General features: G+C 43.5%; 1 pseudogene; it reads left to right on the top strand.

The window, feature by feature from the left end:
• The first annotated feature begins 361 nt into the window (after positions 1-361).
• LOC117479110 lies at positions 362-3894 on the top strand (annotated as a pseudogene).
• Positions 3895-21137: the final 17243 nt, after the last annotated feature.

Below are 21137 nucleotides of genomic sequence, written 5' to 3'. Positions count from 1 at the left end.
ATGAACGTCAAAAGTCGGAATATGCCAATCTTTTTTTCTTATTATCTTATTTGCTAAACGTTCTTGTATAGTAATATGCATGTGTTGTATTATTCTACTACGTCTATTTATTAATGTTCAGCAATAACCACGTTTTCCCAGTACATCCATGGGACTGACGTTCTTGGGTGGGGTGATTCCGCTTTTGAACAGGAATTTTGTTAGCCAGTGTTCTTGTTTTCTATGTGCTCAATAAAGTTTCTTTAAAAAAAATTCTAAAGAATTCAACCAATCAGAAGTGGACCCACTTGTCTTTTCATCCAATCAGATTCCGCAGCAATTGCGCCACGTAAGATAGTATAAATAGCCCCGCCTAGAAAAAATACACCTGTTACTTCTTACCCTGGACTCATACAGGCCCTGCTGTGAGAGATAACTTTGCCTTTTCCTCTTCTTTATCGAAACCCTCTGTCTTCACATCTTCAGAAAAATGGTGAGTACGATAGTACAGCTTTTCTCCACTTAGAGGATGTGTATTTAACCAAATGCAGCGCTCTGAACGTCTGTCATCATGCGAAAACGTAACCAGCTTAACGTTTTTTAACCGCTTACTCTTTAAAGACGACGCATCATTTTTATAGTGAAACAAAAATGTTGCGGTGTAAGCTGGTAAATCAAGCTTCGTCATTAATAAGTCGTTTTAACTGTGGTGTTGGTAAATTAAGTGTAACTCGACGGCACAGTCAAGATGTTGAAGTGAAGCATTTACAATCGGCCGAATTGTTGGAAATACATATACTTCCTGTCTCATTAGTGGCCAGGTTTAATGGTTTCATATTTAAAACATGATATTAACACAGATAAAACATCTTTTCCCGAATTTCAGTGAACCAGGGCGTTTTTCCAACGTACTGTCTGAAATGATTACTCGCTGCCGACATTTAAATAAAATGAACGCTCTGTCTCCCCAAATCTCGCGAGAGTTCTTTTTCCTGCCACGGATTTGTGTCGACCTCGGTTTAGTGTCTTTACATTACATTGCATTTAGCTGACGCTTTTATCCAAAGCGACTTACAATAAGTGCATTCGACCAAGAAGATACAAACTTGAAGAAAACAGAATCCTATAAGTACATCAGGTTTCATAGAGCCAACACATTTCAAGTGCTACTCAACTGGCTTTAGATAAGCCAGTCCTTTGTTAGTAAGTGCTTTGTTAGTAATGTTATTGCTCAAAGTGGAGTCGAAAGAGATGAGTTTTCAGTCTGCGCCGGAAGATGTGTAAGCTTTCTGCTGTCCTGATGTCAATGGGGAGCTCATTCCACCATTTTGGAGCCAGGATAGCAAACCGACGTGTTTTCTCTAATGTCTTCACATTAGAGAGATGAGAGACATGGTTCAAATTTTTACTTTATTTAGGTCGAATTAGATGATTATTATGTGTGTTTACGTTCTGGCCTGCCACGCCACTAGTCTCCTAAAGGGGTGTGGCAGTGGCGCAATCCGTGTGAGACAGTTGCAGAAAATGTAAATGCGTAGTCTCCTCTCTTAACACTGGCCCACATTCACGTCCAATCGTGCCACCTGTCTGCCAACAACTGCGTCATTGTGCTTTCGGTATTTGACGTATAAACAGTATTTAGCCTCTTTTTGTTTTTAATTATAACTGTCTTTCTGTTCAAATGACAAATGTGTGCGTCAGGTGACTTAAATCATGATATGATGTTTGGTTCTTATTAAAATAGTAATAGAGCAGTCCTCCCACATGTGATGATATGCCACTAGAATGTATGTTACACACATGTTTTTGCACAAGAATCAGCCACTAAGCTTCCTTTTATGATAGTTTCTTAACAACCTTTTTTTCCTTTTACAGCGCGAGTGCCTCTCAATCCACGTTGGTCAGGCTGGTGTGCAGATTGGCAATGCCTGCTGGGAGCTTTACTGCCTGGAACATGGGATCCAGCCGGACGGCAGGAAGCCTGGTGACCAGAACATCTCAGGAGGAGTGGACGATTCCTACAACACCTTCTTCAGTGAGACTGGAGCTGGAAAGCACGTCCCCAGAGCAGTGTTTGTTGACCTGGAGCCCACTGTCATCGGTACATTCTCATTCATTATAAATGATAAAAGTATCATAAACCTTTTCCCCCCTCTGTCATTCAAAACCTTCAATAATCTAATGCTCATTACCCTTAGATGAGGTGCACACGGGGACTTACCGCCAGCTGTTCCACCCTGAGCAGCTGATCACTGGCAAGGAGGATGCTGCCAACAACTACGCCTGAGGACACTACACCATCGGCAAGGAGGTCATCGACCTAGTGATGGACAGAATCCGAAAGCTGGTCAGTACATTTAGAACAGAAGTCAATTTTGCTGAAGAGTATTAAATGGAGATGAATCAGTTTATTGCTAAGTAGGTTTTCGCATACAAGGAGTATGCAATCATATTGTGGTGAATGGCAAAAATAAGTATTGCAAAAGCCAAGTGTCATAACTAATAATAAATATGTGAAGTATATGTTTTAAAATGTAGAGCTGTACAGTGTTTTAGACAAACACAAGACATAACAATCTGGTATCACTCTTTCAAAGTGAGCATATTTCCCCGATTCTGGCCCACTTGCATCGGCTTCCTCCACCCTGCAGAATTCAGTTTAAGATCCTCCTGATCGCATTCAAAGCCCTCCATGGTATGGCACCCTCTTATCTCTGATCTGTTTTCATTGAATCTATATGTTTACATGCTGTGCACTAATACGCTTTTTATCATTAGCTGTGAACCCTTGGCACTGCTGTCTTTGTATTATATAAATACATTTATTATTATTATTTCATGATTTTCTCTTTTTCTTTCAGTCCGACCAGTGCACCGGTCTTCAGGGTTTCCTGGTGTTCCACAGCTTCGGAGGGGGCACCGGCTCTGGTTTCACCTCCCTGCTGATGGAGCGTCTGTCCGTCGACTACGGCAAGAAGTCCAAACTGGAGTTCTCCGTCTACCCAGCTCCCCAGGTGTCCACCGCTGTGGTGGAGCCCTACAACGCCATCCTGACCACCCACACCACCCTGGAGCACTCTGACTGTGCCTTCATGGTTGATAATGAGGCTATTTATGATATCTGCCGTAGAAACCTTGATATCGAGCGTCCCTCTTACACAAACCTGAACAGGTTGATGAGTCAACTTGTGTCCTCCATCACTGCCTCCCTTCGTTTTGATGGTGCCCTCAATGTTGATCTGACAGAGTTCCAGACCAACTTGGTGCCCTACCCCCGTATCCACTTCCCTCTGGCCACCTATGCCCCTGTTATTTCTGCAGAGAAAGCTTACCATGAGCAGCTCTCAGTGGCAGAAATCACTAATTCCTGCTTCGAGCCAGCCAATCAGTTGGTGAAATGCGACCCACGCCACGGTAAATACATGGCCTGCTGCCTTTTGTATCGTGGTGATGTCGTTCCCAAAGACGTGAACGCTGCCATTGCCACCATCAAAAGCAAGCGCTCCATCCAGTTTGTGGACTAGTGCCCCACTGGTTTCAAGGTGGGCATCAACTACCAGCCGCCCACTGTAGTTCCTGGTGGAGACCTGGCCAAGGTCCAGAGGGCTGTGTGCATGCTGAGCAACACCACTGCTATTGCAGAGGCCTGGGCTCGGCTGGACCACAAGTTTGATCTGATGTACGCTAAGCGTGCCTTTGTGCACTGGTATGTGGGTGAGGGTATGGAGGAGGGAGAGTTCTCTGAGGCCAGAGAGGACATGGCCGCTCTGGAGAAAGATTACGAGGAGGTTGGAGCTGATAGCCTGGGAGATGAGGATGAGGAAGGAGAGGAGTATTAGAAAGCTTTATTGATCTCTGATCCATGCTGTTTTATTAATGTCAAGAAAATAAAGTTGTTCATTGACTGAACCTGAACCTATGCTTTCCTCTCGTCAATGAATACACTGTTAAACATGACCTATCTGCCTAGATGGGTTGTATGTATTCACTTGCTCAGTTCAATCAAAAATGTTTCACACAGATGCTATTGCTCAATTCAGTCACTTGGAGGCAGTGGTGTTTAACATGTATATATCTGTTCTCTGAACACACCAGGCATGGCAATCTAGTTAAATGCTAGATTAATCACTACATGATTTCTCAACATCAGAAAACAAGAAATAGTCGAGTCAACGGGTCGAAGAAATGAACATTTGTGATTATTAGCGAATCGGTTGCAGGTGGGTGAAAACAGGCTGAGGGAGTAACGTATTACATGTAACGGCATCAGGTCATCAGGATACAAAATAGACAAATGTATTCCCTTACCAACAATCTTGTGTCTTTTTCAACGATTACGCCATTTAAATCTTTTGTCACAAACTTTGCAGATCTATTTTTCCTCTCCTGTGTGGCTTCTCATGTGTGACTTTAAATGTCCACTCTGTGAAAAAGCTTTCTTACAGACTGAGCAGCTGTGTGGTTTCTCTCCTGTGTGGCTTCTCATGTGTGCCTTTAAATGTCCACTCTGTGAAAAAGCTTTCTTACAGACTGAGCAGCTGTGTGGTTTCTCTCCTGTGTGGATTCTCATGTGTGACTTTAAATTTCCACTCAGTGAAAAAGCTTTCTTACAGACTGAGCAGCTGTGTGGTTCCTCTCCTGTGTGGCTTCTCATGTGTGACTTTAAATTTCCACTCAGTGAAAAAGCTTTCTTACAGACTGAGCAGCTGTGTGGTTTCTCTCCTGTGTGGATTCTCATGTGTTCCTTTAAATTTCCACTCCGTGAAAACGCTTTCTTACAGACTGAGCAGCTGTGTGGTTTCTCTCCTGTGTGGATTCTCATGTGTCTCTTTAAATGTCCACTCCGTGAAAAAGCTTTCTTACAGACTGAGCAGCTGTGTGGTTTCTCTCCTGTGTGGATTCTCATGTGTGCCTTTAAATGTCCACTCCGTGAAAAAGCTTTCTTACAGACTGAGCAGCTGAATGGTTTCTTTTCAGCACTACGTCGTGGATCACTGACAGATTCATGTCTATTTTTCAGCGAGTTTGAGCCTGATGCAGGTTCTGTGGTCTCCTTCCAATCAGCACTGTCTTCAGTGTCAGGTTCAGAAGAGTCTCCAGTGTCAGGTTCAGAAGAGTCTCCAGTGTCAGGTTCAGAAGAGTCTTCAGTGTCAGGTTCAGAAGAGTCTCCAGTGTCAGGTTCAGAAGAGTCTCCAGTGTCAGGTTCAGAAGAGTCTTCAGTGTCGTCCTCAGTCTTTGGTTGTAAACTGCTCTCTGGATCTGAGCTCCTGGCTGGTGCTGGTCCTCGACAGTCCTCTCCATCAGCTTCTGTTTCCATGTGTTCAGTTTGTCTTTGATGAGGCTGAGAGGACTGAGGTTTCTCTTTATCATCTTCACTCTTCACAGGAGTGAAAGTGAACTTGGTGATATCAGCCTCCTCCAGCTCCTGAAGCTGCTCTCCCTCCTGTTCCTGCTTAATGTGTGGGGGGGGCTCTGGGTCCTCCTGGTCCAGACTGGTGCTCAACTCCTGCTGGTCAGGGAGAAGCTCTTCTTTAACCACCACCAGCTGCTGGACGTCTGCAGGAAACAGGAAACACACAGTCAGAACAAACTGTTAAGTGTTAGCATTTACAAATCTCATCACCATTACAATGGGAGACATTTTGCAGCCCTAATTAATGCCTTTGTTTTTATATTTTCACATTATCTTTCTTAGTCCCACCTATTGTGTATTTGTGTTGGCTCAAGTCACCTCATGTAGCCCAGCCCCTTTCCACTTCCAGTTCAAAATGAAAAAGGGTTTTTTCTTCTGGCGTAGCACTAGCTGCAATGTAAACAAGGAATTGTATTTGGGATCGTTCACAGATACACTACGCCTATAGTATAGAATTACAATACTCTGTTACAAATTAAAATCCTGCATTCAAAACTTATTTAACCTCTTAAGCACGGCGGTCCCCCCATTGGACCCCTCCCACCTTATTGTTTTCGAGATAATGTCTCAGGGCTTCTTAACATTTATGAAACTATTAATGTGTAGCACCAGATTAACGGGAAGAATCTCAGCTAACTGAAGATATGAACCATTATTACCAAAACAAAACCCAAGTCTCATAAGAAGGGTCTAAATGACCCCTGAGCGAAAAAATTCGAACGCACTGCGGCACACAATTCAAGATAAAGATACCCTTATTACTTATCGTAGCTGCACATACAATATAGCCTATTAAAGCTGAGACTCCACTGATTATTTAGCTATGGTATCATCACTGAGCGATCCGAACTTGCGACAGGGGAAGCAAACACAGACATCACAACACGTACCTTTACGGAGCTTTTACGGCAGATCGTCTCACCGTAGCTGTCAATTAGGTCAAAAGACGGGTTCAATGGCATTAAAACGAAAAAGAAAAGGTCTACAACTGTTGATCCATAGGTTGATAATGTACCTGTACCTTTTAAAAAATTATTTATAATCCATAATTAAATTTTTTATGTAAAAATCGGAGCCGAAAAGTTAGCTGCTAATGGTAGCCACCAGAGTGTATGCAGCTTCCGGTTTTGGTAACGCGTCACTCTCACTCCTTATTTGTTAACGTTTTGGTGTGTAGAACGTTCCCTCGATTCCATTGGCTCTAGCGGTTATAAAGAGATTTCATTCATCAAAATCGACCAAGGGGGGCCAGAGATAGGTCAAATCCACCCAAATGACCCCAGAAGTGGGGGTTTTTGGCTAAATCTCTCTAAAAAGGTCAAATTTAACTTGTTTTGCATCAATCTTGATACAGGGTACTTATTATATGTTGTACTTTGGATTCCTAAAGCTTTTAGTCTACTAACCCATCATCCAAGGGTAGTTTTCACTATAAGTAAAAAATTATTTTTGGACGGACACTATAATTTACAGTTTTTTACTATGTAAAATCTGAATTTTCTTTAAAATAAAAAACATCTATATTGATTCTGACTTTTCTACATCCAACTCACAGGTTTATCATTACTTTGAGAATAAAGATTATTAATTTAACCCTTTTAGAAGGGAAGATATGGTCATTTGTTCTGGGAATGTCATTTTCGAGCCTGAGACCTGAAAAACAGGCTCAGGGCTTAAGAGGTTAAGTAAAAGTATGCAAGTATTAACAGAACATTTGACGGCACCTTCTTATGTAAAAGTAATGACGGTGCAGTAAAATATTCAAATCAAATCAAATCAGGTTTTATTTATAAAGCACATTTAAAAGCGATTTTTGGTCGAGCCAAAGTGCTGTACATGTAATAAAAACACATTACTACAAAACACAATAAACGACAATAAATTACAGCATATATAACTTAAAAAACAAAATAAGAATAAAACACACGGAAAAGTCAGGAGTCATGCTCCGCTCTAACTAGAAAGCCAGAGAGAAGAAGTGTGTTTTTAGTTTTGATTTAAAAACCCCTAGGGTCTGGGCCGACCTCACATGGAGGGGCAGAGTGTTCCAGAGCCTAGGGCCAGCTGCTGCGAAGGCTCGGTGCCCTCGGGTTTTTAGCCTGGTCTTGGGCACTACCAGCAGCAGCTGGTCAGCAGACCTTAAAGCTCTGGCTGGGGTGTAGCGCTGGAGCAGTTCAGTTATATAGGCCGGAGCCAGCCCATTCAGGGCTTTAAAAACAAATAAAAGGACTTTAAAATCAATTCTGAACCGAACTGGAAGCCAGTGTAGTGAGGCCAGAATAGGGGTGATGTGGTCGCGCTTTTTGTGACCAGTCAGCAAACGTGCAGCCGCGTTTTGTACTAGCTGTAAGCGTTTGATTGAGGCCTGGTCCATACCCACATACAGAGCGTTACAATAGTCCAGTCTCGAGGTTACAAAGGCGTTAATAACCCTTTCTAAGTCTTTAAAAGATAAATACGACTTGGTTTTCGCCAATAGTCTTATTTTAAAAAAGCAGGATTTTACTACGGTGCTGACCTGCTTGTCAAATTTAAAAGTGTCAGTGAAGGTCACTCCAAGGTTCATGACCGAGGGGAGGATGATTTTTTTGATAGAGCCCAGAATATCAACCGGAGAGGCTGGAGGTTGTGGTCCAAAAAAGATGACCTCGGTCTTGCTCTCGTTGAGGTTGAGGAAGGTTTTGCTCAGCCAGGATTTTATTTCTGCTAAGCAGTCCATCAGCTGCTGTAGTGAGTGTGTGACATTTGCTTTGAGAGGCAGATAGATTTGTACATCGTCGGCATAGCAGTGGAAGGGAATGTTATGTTTTGTGAGTATTGAACCTAGGGGCACTATGTACAGTAAAAAAAGGATGGGGCCCAGAATCGAGCCTTGGGGAACCCCACAGGTAAGAGGGGCTTTGGCAGAGGAGAAGGCACCTAGCTGTACCGAGAAGCTACGGTCTGTCAGGTAGGACCTGAACCATGCAAGGGCAGAGCCTGTGATGCCAGCGGACTGTTCAAGCCGTGACAACAGGATGCTATTGTCCACAGTGTCAAAGGCAGCTGTCAGGTCTAACAGCACCAAGACAGCTGGGCTACCTGAGTCGGCGGCTAGGAGCAGATCATTAAAAACTCTTAAAAGGGCTGTTTCAGTGCTGTGCATGGGTTTGAAGCCAGACTGGAACTTTTCATGGATTCCATGCGTGGTTAAAAAAGACTGCAGCTGGGCGTAGACTACTCGCTCCAGGGCTTTTGATAAAAAAGGTAGCTGGGAGATGGGCCTAAAATTTGCGAGAATCGAGGGGTCGAGATTTTTCTTTTTAAGGAGTGGCTTAACCACGGCATGTTTGAAGGCAGCTGGGACACATCCTGAGGTAAGAGAGGTGTTTAAAAGTAATAAAATACTTGCTCCAACTGATTCTAAAACATCTCTGAGAAGGCGAGAGGGAATGCTGTCTGAGGTGCAGTTTGTCGGCCGCAGGTGCTTGACTACATCCGAGAGAGAAGAGAGGGATACAGGGTCAAAGTGGTCGAGGACAGCAGGGCACAGAAAAGGAGCAGGATCTGGGGTAGCACTAGTGTGGGCTAGCCTAAGAGCAGATACCTTTTCAATAAAAAATGTAAGAAACTTATCACAGAGAGTAGTCGATGGGACAATGGAAGAAACATCACAGGGATTAATGATCGAGTTGAGGACATTAAAAAGAACCTGAGGTTTATGGGTGTTTTTGGAGATTAACAGAGAAATGTGCTCTGTTTTGGCTGCTTTGACTGCCGTCTGGTAGTCAGAAAGGCAAGCACGAAGGATTTCTAGGGAGACATGGAGTTTATCCTTTTTCCATTTTCTCTCTGCACGCCTGCAAGCGCGTCTGAGATCACGAGTACAGTCATTGAGCCACGGCTCTGATAGAACTTTGGTGCGTCTAAGCGTAAAAGGAGCAACAGAATCCAGTATTAGTGTACATGTCGAATCAAACATGGAGATAAGCTCATCAGCATTAAAAGCACAGTTCACATCTAATTTACAGATCGGAGAAGCATTAAAAGCATCAGAGAACTGTGAGGCAGTCAAGGGGTTAATCGAACGCAGACGACGCGCAGGGGCACGTGATTCGACTCCTGCGGAAGGGATGGAGGTTGTAAACAGAACCGGTAAATGGTCTGAGATACGCGTTGCTGCACATATTTCATCCACAGATACAGACAGTCCAAACGATAATACTAAGTCCAAAGTGTGTCCTTTTTCGTGTGTTGGGCCAGCCACGGACTGAACGAGACCAAAGGAATCAAGGAGATTTAAAAAGTCCCTAACCAGAGGTTTGGACTCGCAACACACATGGACATTGAAGTCTCCGGAAATCAAAACACGATCATATTTCACCATGATCCCGGACAGAAAGTCAGAAAAGTCATTTATGAAATCCTTATTACACTTTGGCGGACGATACACGACTGCGCAGAGTATAGGCGAGGCCGGGTTCAGTTCAAAAAGCTGCAACTCAAAGCTAGCATAGGTAGTTACAGGGTGAAGCAATCAGCATTGGAGGTTAGCTCTAAACACTGATGCTATGCCCCCACCATGGCCAGTGGCACGGGGGGAGCTGAAGAATGTACAGTCAGGAGGAAGAAGTTCAGAGAACGGTGTATACTCGCCAGCGTGGGCCCAGGTCTCCGTCAGGAACATGAAATCCAGTTCACGAGAGGTGAAGAAGTCGTTTAGCAGGAACGTTTTGTTTGCTATCGACCTAGCATTTAGCAAAGCCATGCAAAGTTTTCGCTCCGGGCTTGCCGAAGGACTAGTGCGTCTCAGCTGACGAAGATGTGCATGTTGAACGCCGCGCGGGCCGGGAGCAGTCAGTCGGGCAGGAGGAGCTGCCAGCGGGCACCTCAGAGTCCGGAGCTCCGGAAAAACGGGGCGAATCCACCGATCCCTCACTTGGCGTGCAGCGGGAGGGCCGTGACATCCGAGGCGTGGATAATTCACAGAAGAAGCCGTCAGGTGTGCCTTAAGATGGACCAGTGCACCACCACGCTTTCCCCGTCGTCGAAAGCGCTTTCGGCGAGGCAGGATGCAGTGTGACCGGCGTAGGTAAGTGGGGATATCCGACAGTAGAGGGGGGGAGACGATTTATGGTTGCCAGATGTCGGTTTGGGCAGCAATATCAACTCCAGTGAGGGTCTGAGGTGGAGGAGAGCTTGGCGATCATAAATGAGCAGAGCAGAGACATTCTGACAAACATAAAACAAAAACAGGACAGCTAAAGTTAGAGAGCTTAACGAGCGGCGAGCCAACACAGGCGCCATCTTGAATCACGTCACTTGAGGTTAAGTAAAAGTATGCAAGTATTAACAGAACATTTGACGGCACCTTCTTATGTAAAAGTAATGACGGTGCAGTAAAATGTTCCCTGTGAGTATTTCATTTATGTTGTTTCTTGATTATTGTGTATGTTGCATTTTACTGCTGTACATGTTCAAAGTTGCGCTTGTATAAATGATTATAGATGAGGGAACCTGCTCAATATTAAAGCTCCGATGTCATGCTTTTCCGGTTATTACCCGTCCCCTTGTGTGTTATGAAGGTTTTTATGCATGTAAACGGTGTGCAGAGTCAAAACCCTCAAAGTACAACCTGTAGCGAGTAAAGCTCTAACACAGAAAATACCTCCCCAAAACGCCTCGTTGGAGATACGTCACTGCCCATTTGATTCTTCCGGGTACCGCATGATGTCATGCGGTACCCGGAACGAAATGTACCAATCCCGAAGAGCTATGGCCACACCCAGTGGCGCTGGCCGCACCCTCTGCCAGCCTAACATTTACTGTTGGAAGCTCTGGTTCAGTTCACAATCGATCCAGTCATGCCACTGCCAAGGACCTGTTTCCTGAAATGTGAGGAGAAATCTGAGCTGTTTGTCCTACCGACGGAAGAACCACGACGAAGTCAGTGGTTGAAATTTCTTTTTAACACTGTTCCTTCAGAGGTTCGAAGAACCGGCATTTCACAGACGAAAGCTTCCAAAACATTGCCCAGTTTGAGGCCGGATATGCACAGCATTTGAAACTGAAGGACGATGCTATTCCTAGTTTGTTTGGACCGTTTGGAGCAGGAGAAGATTCGGGTACACAACCTGTACGTTTGCATTGTTATTTGTGTATTTATCAAACAAGGTATCTACCACGACTGTTTAAATGTGTAAACATGTTTCGGACTGCTAAGCCAGTGCTAACTGTGCTAACTAAGTTGCTAGCGTTTCCATATCAACTCTAATATCAGCAGATGGCCTTACATACATGTATCTCATAGCAGGAGAATGTCTGCATTCACACACGAAATACTCATAGACAGTATACTCCGGGTGATTTGCCGTACGGTCAGTCGCGAAACGTAATTACATTATAGCTGGCGTAGCGTGTATGCTACCGAGCTAAACAACAAGGCTACTAAGAGCTAGACATGAGTTTGCTCGGAAAAACATTTTTTTTATGCCAGCTACAATAGGTGCGTTCACACCGGAGTACTTTGGTGTACTTTTCCCACAATAGTTCATCAGAACTACGATATATTTGCGTTCACACCAAAAAGCCCCAGGAACTAAAGTAGCTCAAATTAGTTCGTCAGACCCGCTTTTCAGTCCTTGCTAGAGAGCAGGGACTGTCGTGGGAGAAAGTAGTTCGTACGTCTGATTGGCTGTGCGGAATGCAAACCACGCCCGTTTGACTCTGAATTTTTTTTTGGACCATTGTATTTTCTCGCTTCGGCAGAAGCTTCTACTGAATGCAGTTTCCGTGGCAAAGCAAAGTTAGCAGACCTGGCAAAGTCATGTCGGGACGACTACGAAGGTAAAATAAAATACATGCACTGCACTGTTTTAATCTGCACAATACTGGTCTTAGATGTACTTTTATTTGCTCAGTAGATCGAGCTAGCCATGGTAGAACTTGCTAACGTTATGTCCAAGCTGGCTAACAACAGCCATGCCCGCTATGAACACGTTTTGACTTGTGAATAAGTGTGAAATGTTCTGTAATTCACTAACTCATGGCACTAATCGTGTGTTTCAGGCGAGGTGTTTCTCTCAGGATTAGAAACTAGTTTTCCCCTCCGGGATAAAAACGATAATATAACGTTAGCAATTAGCATGCTAGCTGGACATAATGCTACCTCTGTGGCTACACTGAATGCATAGAGGTAAACAATAGATTGTAGTTGCTATAATTTCAAGTAATTTGCAACATTCATTCTACATGTTAATGGTAAAAGCTTAAACAGTTGATTACCTGCATGCCACAAAGACTGATGTTCTAATATTTTTGCACATTTAAGTAGAAATGTAATTGAAATTCTATTTACTGCCTAAACATTGTTCCTTGTCATAGTATTATCCTAAATAGTTTGACCTTGTTTCCTCAGAAGGCTTCTCAGACTACATGGAGGATCCCTCAGAGAAACACAGTTTCCACGTTCAGTTCCCCCCCGCTGAGAGTAGGCAGCTCCACACCCTGCGCCCGGTCAGCGGATACCATCAGGACTACTATCTGATCCCAGAGGATCTCATCCTGACCGCTGCTGCCATACTGCGGCAAACAGGAGGGAACGGAGGTGAAAACACACTTTATACATTTAGATATGTGGAGCACAAAGAAAAGTGTTGAGTTTAACTATAAAAATATTAGGTTCAACTAACCTAATACCGTTATATGAACTTTGCTGTGTTTTCAGCGTAGCTTTGTAAAGGTAACATTTAGCAGCTAAACTGTGCATAACAAGTAAACCACATTGGTTTGTTATTCAATATGGCCGCCAAAAGCTTTTTGAATCATTACATGTTACTTGTTAGACGCTTTTATCCAAAGCTTACATACTCAATACTGTGGGCAATCCCCACAGGAGCACTTTGGGGTGAAGTGTCTCGGGGACACAACGACATGCTGACTGTAGTGGGGTTTGAACCTGTGCTCCCCTGATCCGAACACCAATGCACTTATCCACTGCGCCACACGCCTCCCTATCATGTCCTGAGAGCCCTCCATCCCCCAATTGCTAGTGCCTTCACCATTTAAAATGTTAATAGTCAAATCAAAGGTGTTCCCCGTGTTCCTCCTGTTGTGTGCCTGCAGAGACAGACTCAGAGGTGGAGATCGCCCACAGTGGGGGGGCTCTCTGTTATGGACTGCTCCCCTTCCGGTATTTGGACAATGTTGTGTCGTTGTTGCGATTAAACTGATCTTGTATCTTGCATATTTCACCTTAGGAAAGTGGGCACGCGATGACAGCTTCCTTGACACCATCATGGCGATGGACCGCAGTGCCATGGTCAGCAAGGAGAATGAGGACCTGCGTGCCAAGGAGATGCACGACGAACGGCTGCTGCATTCACACAAGGCCCAGGAATCGAGGTGGAGCAACAAAATACCTTTCTGGCTGGGCTTCTGGCAGTGCTAAGCGAGCTGATTAAATCCAACAGGCCTTCAATACAAAAATTAATAAAAACTTGTCGTTGATAAACTGTACAATGACTTGTTGGGAGGCGTGTAGTGCAGTGGTCTGGTGCGTTGGTGTTCGGATCAGGGGAGCAAGGGTTCAAACCCCACTGCAGTCAGGATGTCGTTGTGTCCCTGGGCAAGACACTTCACCCCAAATTGCCTACACCTGGGACACTTCATTTTGTATTATTATTTAAACCAGCAGCAGTGCAGTGGTACACAGACTAACCTGTGTGTGTGTAACGTAGTTCTTCAGGTGTGTATGCTTAACATGTATGTATTTATCACAGTAAAGATGGTATACAAAAGCTTTTTAAAGAGCTTTCAACCTCATCCCATTGTCTTTAACACACATTTAACATAATAATATACTCATATTAATATACAAATATACAGTATGAGTACTGTTTTGATACTGACATGTAATCTTTGCACTATGGTGTGTCTGCACTATTGTAATTGTGTCTGTTGACTGTGGTAAATAAAAGAGAGAACCAAATGCACTGTACAAAAGATCAGCTTTATTGTCAATTTACAATTTCCATGCTGTTCAGATGCCTCAAGGGCTGTGCGCGTGTCTTGCCCCACGGCGATTTTTTTAGGTTGCGTCTCCCCAACGTTGCTTTCAGGCGAATACAGAGGAGTTGAAAAGAGCCCTTGGACATTCGGAAATCTTTGATCCACTGCACATTGGTGTACGTTGGCACCACCTTCTCCCACCAGGCCGATGTTCTATTGTTCACCCAGAGAGAGCGCGGGACACGACGCGTTCCGTAGTATTCGCATATCTGGAACACAAACAAAGACACAAATTAGCCCTACATAACTCCATAAATCCTACATTAGATAGTATTAATGTGATTTAATGAACGTACCATTGCTGTTCTTTGGGCGTGATAACGGTCATCATGCTCAGCTGTCCTACGGCGAAACATGTCCATAGCGTGTGCTTTTCGTGGTCCAATCCTTTTGTTAAGGCTTCTTAACCGCCTTCGCCTCCGACTCAGCATTTCTATTGCATTTGAATGGTCGATCTGTATTTGTATTTGTGGCTGAGTTATTGGCTTAAATAACTCAGTTACGAAGCTGTATAACACGACCACCAAAACGTCAACTCCATACCGTGTCTGAGGTCGGAAGGTAAACAGAAGCATACAGCGGAAGCGGACGTTTTTTTTCTTCTTCTTCTCTCGGTTTTTTGGCGAATTGCAACTTTACGGTGCATACCGCCACCTACTGTACTCGCCGTGAAGTTGTTTGCGGCCTGCCAGTAAACCCAAAGCAGAAGAAGAAGTGACGTCAGCGGCTCTTTTGCCTAATTCACCCCCAGGAACTCATTTTGGTGTGAACGCGATCTGCTTTAGTTCATCAGAACTAAAAGAGCTCTCATGAACTAAAGTTCTCATGAACTACTGTGGGAAAAGTACTTGGTGTGAACGCCTCTTATGATGAGACTGGCTCTCATGAGGACCCCCCCGGGAAAGGAAGAGCAAGAGTTACCTCTGCTCAGAGGATAAATACATCAGAGTTACCAGCCTCAGAAACCGCAAATTAAAGCACCTCAGATTTGAGCTCACATAAATGATCACAGAGCTCAAGGAGCAGACAATCTTAAAGCTCCCATGTCATGCTTTTCCGGTTATTACCCGTCCCCTTGTGTGTTATGAAGGTTTTTATGCATGTAAACGGTGTGCAGAGTCAAAACCCTCAAAGTACACCCTGTAGCGAGTAAAACTCTAACACAGAAAATACCTCCTCAAAACGCCTCGTTGGAGATACGTCACTGCCCATTTGAGTCTTCCATTTAGTTCCGGGTACCGCCTGATGTCATGCGGTACCCGGAACGAAATGGACCAATCCCGAAGAGCTATGGCCACACCAGCAGCGGCGTGTTCCTCCTCCAGAGGTTCGAAGAACCGGCATTTCACAGACGAAAGCGTCCAAAACATTGCCCAGTTTGAGGCCGGATATGCACAGCTTGTTTGGACCGTTTGGAGCAGGGGAAGATCTGGGTATACAACCTGTAAGTTTGCATTGTTATTTGTGTATTTATCAAACAAGACTGTTTAAATGTGTAAACTGTGTTGGACTGCTAAGCCATTGACACAGTGCTAACTGTGCTAACTAAGTTGCTAGAGTTTCCATATATCAACTCTAATATCAGCAGATGGCCTTGCATACATGTATCTCATAGCAGGAGAATGTCTGCATTCACACACAAAATACCTATTGACAGTATACTGCGGGTGATTTGCCGGTCAGTCGCGAAACTTAATTACATTATAGTGGCGTAGCGATCTAACACACGGAGCTAGAGCTAGTTTTGGTCGGAAAAACATTTTTGTGATGCTACGTTGCTAGCGTTTAAATATATCAACTACAATGTCAGCAGATGGCCTTACATGTTTGTCATGGCAGGAGAATGTCTGCAGTCACACACACGGAATACTCATACAGTATACTGTACTGTGATTTACCGTACATTGTGACCGTACATATACTGCATGTAGCTAACGAGGCTAGCTGTATGCTAGCGCAAAACAATGTATTCATGCAAGTTACATTGTATGGTAGCAGAATACCCGTATACGATTGCAATTATAAACACGTTATTGCTAGCCTAATATGAACCACTAGCTTTTGTTCATAGTAGTTTTATTACACTGCATTATAGTTGCCTTTCCTCCAAGCTAACGTTCATATCGTGTTAGCTACCAAGGTAAACAAAGCTAGGTTAGCATATTAGCAGGCAAGCTGTTCATTACACAACTACTACTAACGAATCTAAAACAACTAAGTTTCTCTAATATTTTGTGATTTGCATTTGATTTCGTCCAGCCAGATCCTGGCGGACAATCCATGACGTGCTAAAAGGCACTTCTACTACTACTGAGGGCTCGTGCTAAAAGGCACCGCACCGACTGTGCGCGGGCAAGATGCGAGCAGGAGGAATGAATGATATACCGTGTATATATGTATATTTATGTTCATTTTGTACATTTCTAAAAATAAAGTTTAATGGAAATACTTAGTAGGCCTATCCTTTCTTCCCTGAATTCATATATAGCAAACCATGATTTGATTTCTCATCAAACAGTAGTAGTTTATAACGGGTAAAAATAACTTACTCTTTGTTATGAGAGTAGCTCGTAGGCCACAACGGAAAGACAAGGAGACATACACGAGTTTACAAAACCACGGCACATTTATTGTGGTAAATGCAGAGATAGGTGGTTGAGAGGATCGCAGAGTTAGTCTTCCTGCAGCCGCTTTGGAGAGAGACTGTGTCCGGAGGTGTCCGTGATCGTGCTGATTAGCCTCTTCAGCTCCACCCCATCGTAAGACAAAGGCCCTGGGGCCGTCACACTCTTCTATAACAACAGTTAAAAATATATATGTATATAAAATATACCGCTGTACCGACGCCATGATAAGACTGATGTTACGCTGAGAGCAGCCGGGAAAAGCACTGACATGGGCGCAGCCTCTCTGGTGGTTGACTAATCAGAACGAGTGGCCGAGCTGACCAATCGGAGCACACTAGGCTCACAGGGAGGGGGGGGCAAGAGCTCCAACGAGTCGTTTAGTGGAGAAAGTGAATACTGCTGAATACACATGCTTGACAGAGATGCTGTATGCGAAACCAATGTGAGTTTGGAAAATTGCACAGTATAAATCTATTTTAGTATAGAATAGAATAGAATAGAATAGAATAGGGAGGGATGAAACCCTCTTTAATGGTCACACATGCAGAGCACACAGCACACACAGTGAAATTTGGCCTCTGCTTTTAACCCATCCTAGTACAAGGAGTCTAGTACTAGGAGCAGTGGGCAGCTATTGTACAGCGCCCGGGGAGCAATGGGAGTGGGGGGGAAGGGGGGTGTCCGGTGCCTTGCTCAAGGGCACCACGGCAGGGCAGGAGGTGAACTGGGACCTCTCCAAGTAGAAGTCCACACTCCATATTTAGGTCTGGTCGGGGACTTGAACCAGCGACCCTACGGCTCCCAGTCCAAGCCCCTACTGACTGAGCCACTGCCGGACTACTGAGCCACTGCCGGACTACTGAGCCACTGCCGGACTACCTCAACAACAATACAACAATACCTCAACAATGTAATTATGATCAGTGGAAATGGCCATGACATGGGCCCTTTAACATCCACTGTTCAGAGGAGACTGCGTGAATCAGGCCTTCATGGTCCAATTGCTGCAAAGATCCACTACTGAGGATCAGGCTTGGATTTTCGTCATTTTAGGGGCAAGGCCATTTGGCCTTTGGTGTCACACATTTTTTCAGGGCACAAAGGCCATTGAGGGAAACATTTGGATTTGGAGCTTACAAATAAATAACTTCACTTTCTGATAAGAAAAACACATGAATGACATGGAAAACAAATCACTTTTTTAATATCAATAATGTCAAACATTATATCATCATATAGGCCTATGCCTCCTTAGCATTACCGTATATAAAATGAAATGAATAATTAGTGTTTGGTATTTTTCCATCTACTACTTCTCCCATTCACAAATCCAAAATCAAAACAAAAAATCTAAAATTCTATTAATATGTAACAAATATATTCCATTTCAGAGCAGAAGAAACAGCCTTCAAGGGTCCAACTCTGCACATACATCATTCAGCAGGGCACAGTGAAGCTCAAACATTCAACTGTATGAACAAGCAATACTTTGAAATGCAAAAGTAAGTGTGTGTGTGTGTGTGTGTGTGTGTGTGTGTGTGTGTGTGTGTGTGTGTGTGTGTGTGTGTGTGTGTGTGTGTGTGTGTGTGTGTGTGTGTGTGTGTGTGTGTGTGTGTGTGTGTGTGTGTGTGTGTGTGTGTGTGTGTGTGTCTTTAATCAACTCCTCACTGCTCCTCATATCTGTTCAGAAACTAGACAGAAGTTAAACTGTACAAACCACAGACTGTCTGTGTCATGGTGAATACAGTCGCTGCTTTAATTCTGTCTTTAGGACGTTGTTGTGAGTTTGGACGGAGCAGATACATGTTAGTTTCTGATCTGATCGAATGGAGATCGCTCCATTCAGAGAACACGCATTTAAAAGTTTTTCGCCTGCCGTCTTGTCTGCACACTTGTCAAAGCATGGTTTTTACTAACCGTTGTCAGTATGTAGTTACTTCGGCATCATTTTGAAACGTGTATTACAATTAAATCACGGTCAAATAGGTTAATTTTGTCGTAGTTGGTTTCCACCACAGTATTTACATGGATATAAGCCCCGCCCCCTCTCCAGCGCGTCCTGTTTGAATGACAGGAGTAAACACAGCTGACAGCCGCGGTGAAACTCCAGCGGTTAGAGCGATGAGAATATTCGCATCGCGTCCGTTGTGAACGCAGCATAATGCAGTCCAGAAACCACTGTTCTGACGCTTTTAAAGTAACTTCGAAATGTTAACAGTATCAGGGGCACACAGGCCATGGTGGCCGTAGGACGTACAATTATTTTCGGGGCTTCACAGCCAGACCGAGGGGCAATGACGGCATGGCCGTCGGTGAAAATCCTACCCTGCTGAGGATGAACAACAAGAAGAAGAGAGTTGTGTGGGCCAAGAAACACAAGGACTGGACATTAGACCAGTGGAAATCTGTACTTCGAATTTGCTTCGAGATTTGTCTTGGCAGATGAGAAGCGCATATAAATTAAATGTATTATTAATTTATTATTACTTTGGTCTGATGAGTCCAAATTAGAGATTTTTGGTTCCAACCTCGGTGTCTTTGTGAGACGCAGAGAAGGTGAGCGGATGGTTTCTGCATGAGTGGTTCCCACTGTGAAGCATGGAGGAGGAGGTGAGATGGTGGGGGGGGCTTTGCTGGTGTCACTGTTGGTGATTTATTCAGAATTCAAGGCACCCTTAACCAGCATGGCTACCACAGCATTCTGCAGTAGCCAGCAAAATATAAATCATATTCTGGATTTTTTTAACACTTTTGTGTTTACTAGATAATTCGATGTGTTCTTTTATAGTTTTGACGTCTTCAGTATAAATCTACAAAGTAGAACCAATTTAAATAAATAAAGATCTTCGAATGACAAGATGTGTCCAAACTTTTGACTGCGTCTAATACTAGTGTATATCTCTCTCAAAATATATATTCTTTGTATATATATCAGAGGTGGGAGTAAGTCCTACATGTGCAAGTCATGAGCAAGTCACAAGTCTTGACCTACAAGTATCAAGCAAGTCCCAAGTCACTGTGGTGAGAGTCAAGCAAGTCAAGTCAAGTCATTGCTCAGGTCAAGCAAGTCAAGTCAAGTCATACGAAATTCTGATGAATAAGCCCAGTTTCCGCATTTAAATCAGTTAAAAGACAGTGGTTATGAAAATGGATTTAACCCACACTATGATCTTCATTACATACACAGTTAATCATTTTAAATCTAATTTAGACCGATGACAATCATATTAGATTCATATTAACCCCAGAACTGCAGCCAATATAGCTAGGACTCAATCAAAAAGTCTGTTCAAAAAGGCAGAATTCCAGGTAAGAAAATCATATATGGCATTTGCCATTACACATATTTAATTTAAATGTCTGTTAACACTAGAACCGCCAACAGCGTCAGCACCTACATAGATATCATTTTCAAATCATTTAATTTGTTCCTCTTCATAATTTCCTTATAAACTAAGTAGGACGATTTAAAACTCACTTAATTGGGTTAATTTAGAAATTGCTTCAGTTTATCATCATAACAGATCAAAAAGTTCAGATTCATTTTACAATAAATCAAGGAATGATGCACTTCTACAAACAAAAACAACATAATTAAAACATTTAAACAAACTACTAAAAGTAGATGAACTACATTATTCAAAAGTTTACAGAAACTTCTGATAACACAGGGGAAATAAACGAGGCATCTCTTTTGCTCTTTCTCTCTCCCTCTCCTGACAGCCCGTCAGTATCAGGGTTAGTCAAAATGAATCCCTTGGTGGTTCTAGTGTTCATTTACCGTTTTGTCTTCTCTTTGCAATGCTTAATCGATTTGAAACCAAGTCTAACGTAGCTTAAACTTAACGTTAGCTTTCTAGCTAACACAACACATTCACGCACCTTTCTCTGTGGGTTTTTTGTAGTGACGAATGAAGTTGGATGTTTTGGTGGTCGTGTCACTGATCTTTATGCTGCAGACCCTGCATACCGATGTTCTCTTCTTATTAGCGTCATCGACAACATAATCCTTGAATCCAAACTTCACTATTTTTGGAGTAACGCTAGCCGCTGCCATGTTAACTGACACT

Source organism: Trematomus bernacchii, unplaced genomic scaffold (genome assembly GCF_902827165.1).
Source record: "Trematomus bernacchii unplaced genomic scaffold, fTreBer1.1, whole genome shotgun sequence".
Lineage (NCBI taxonomy): Eukaryota > Metazoa > Chordata > Actinopteri > Perciformes > Nototheniidae > Trematomus > Trematomus bernacchii.
Note: the sequence above shows the minus strand (reverse complement) of the source record. Positions and strands in the feature narration are given on the sequence as shown.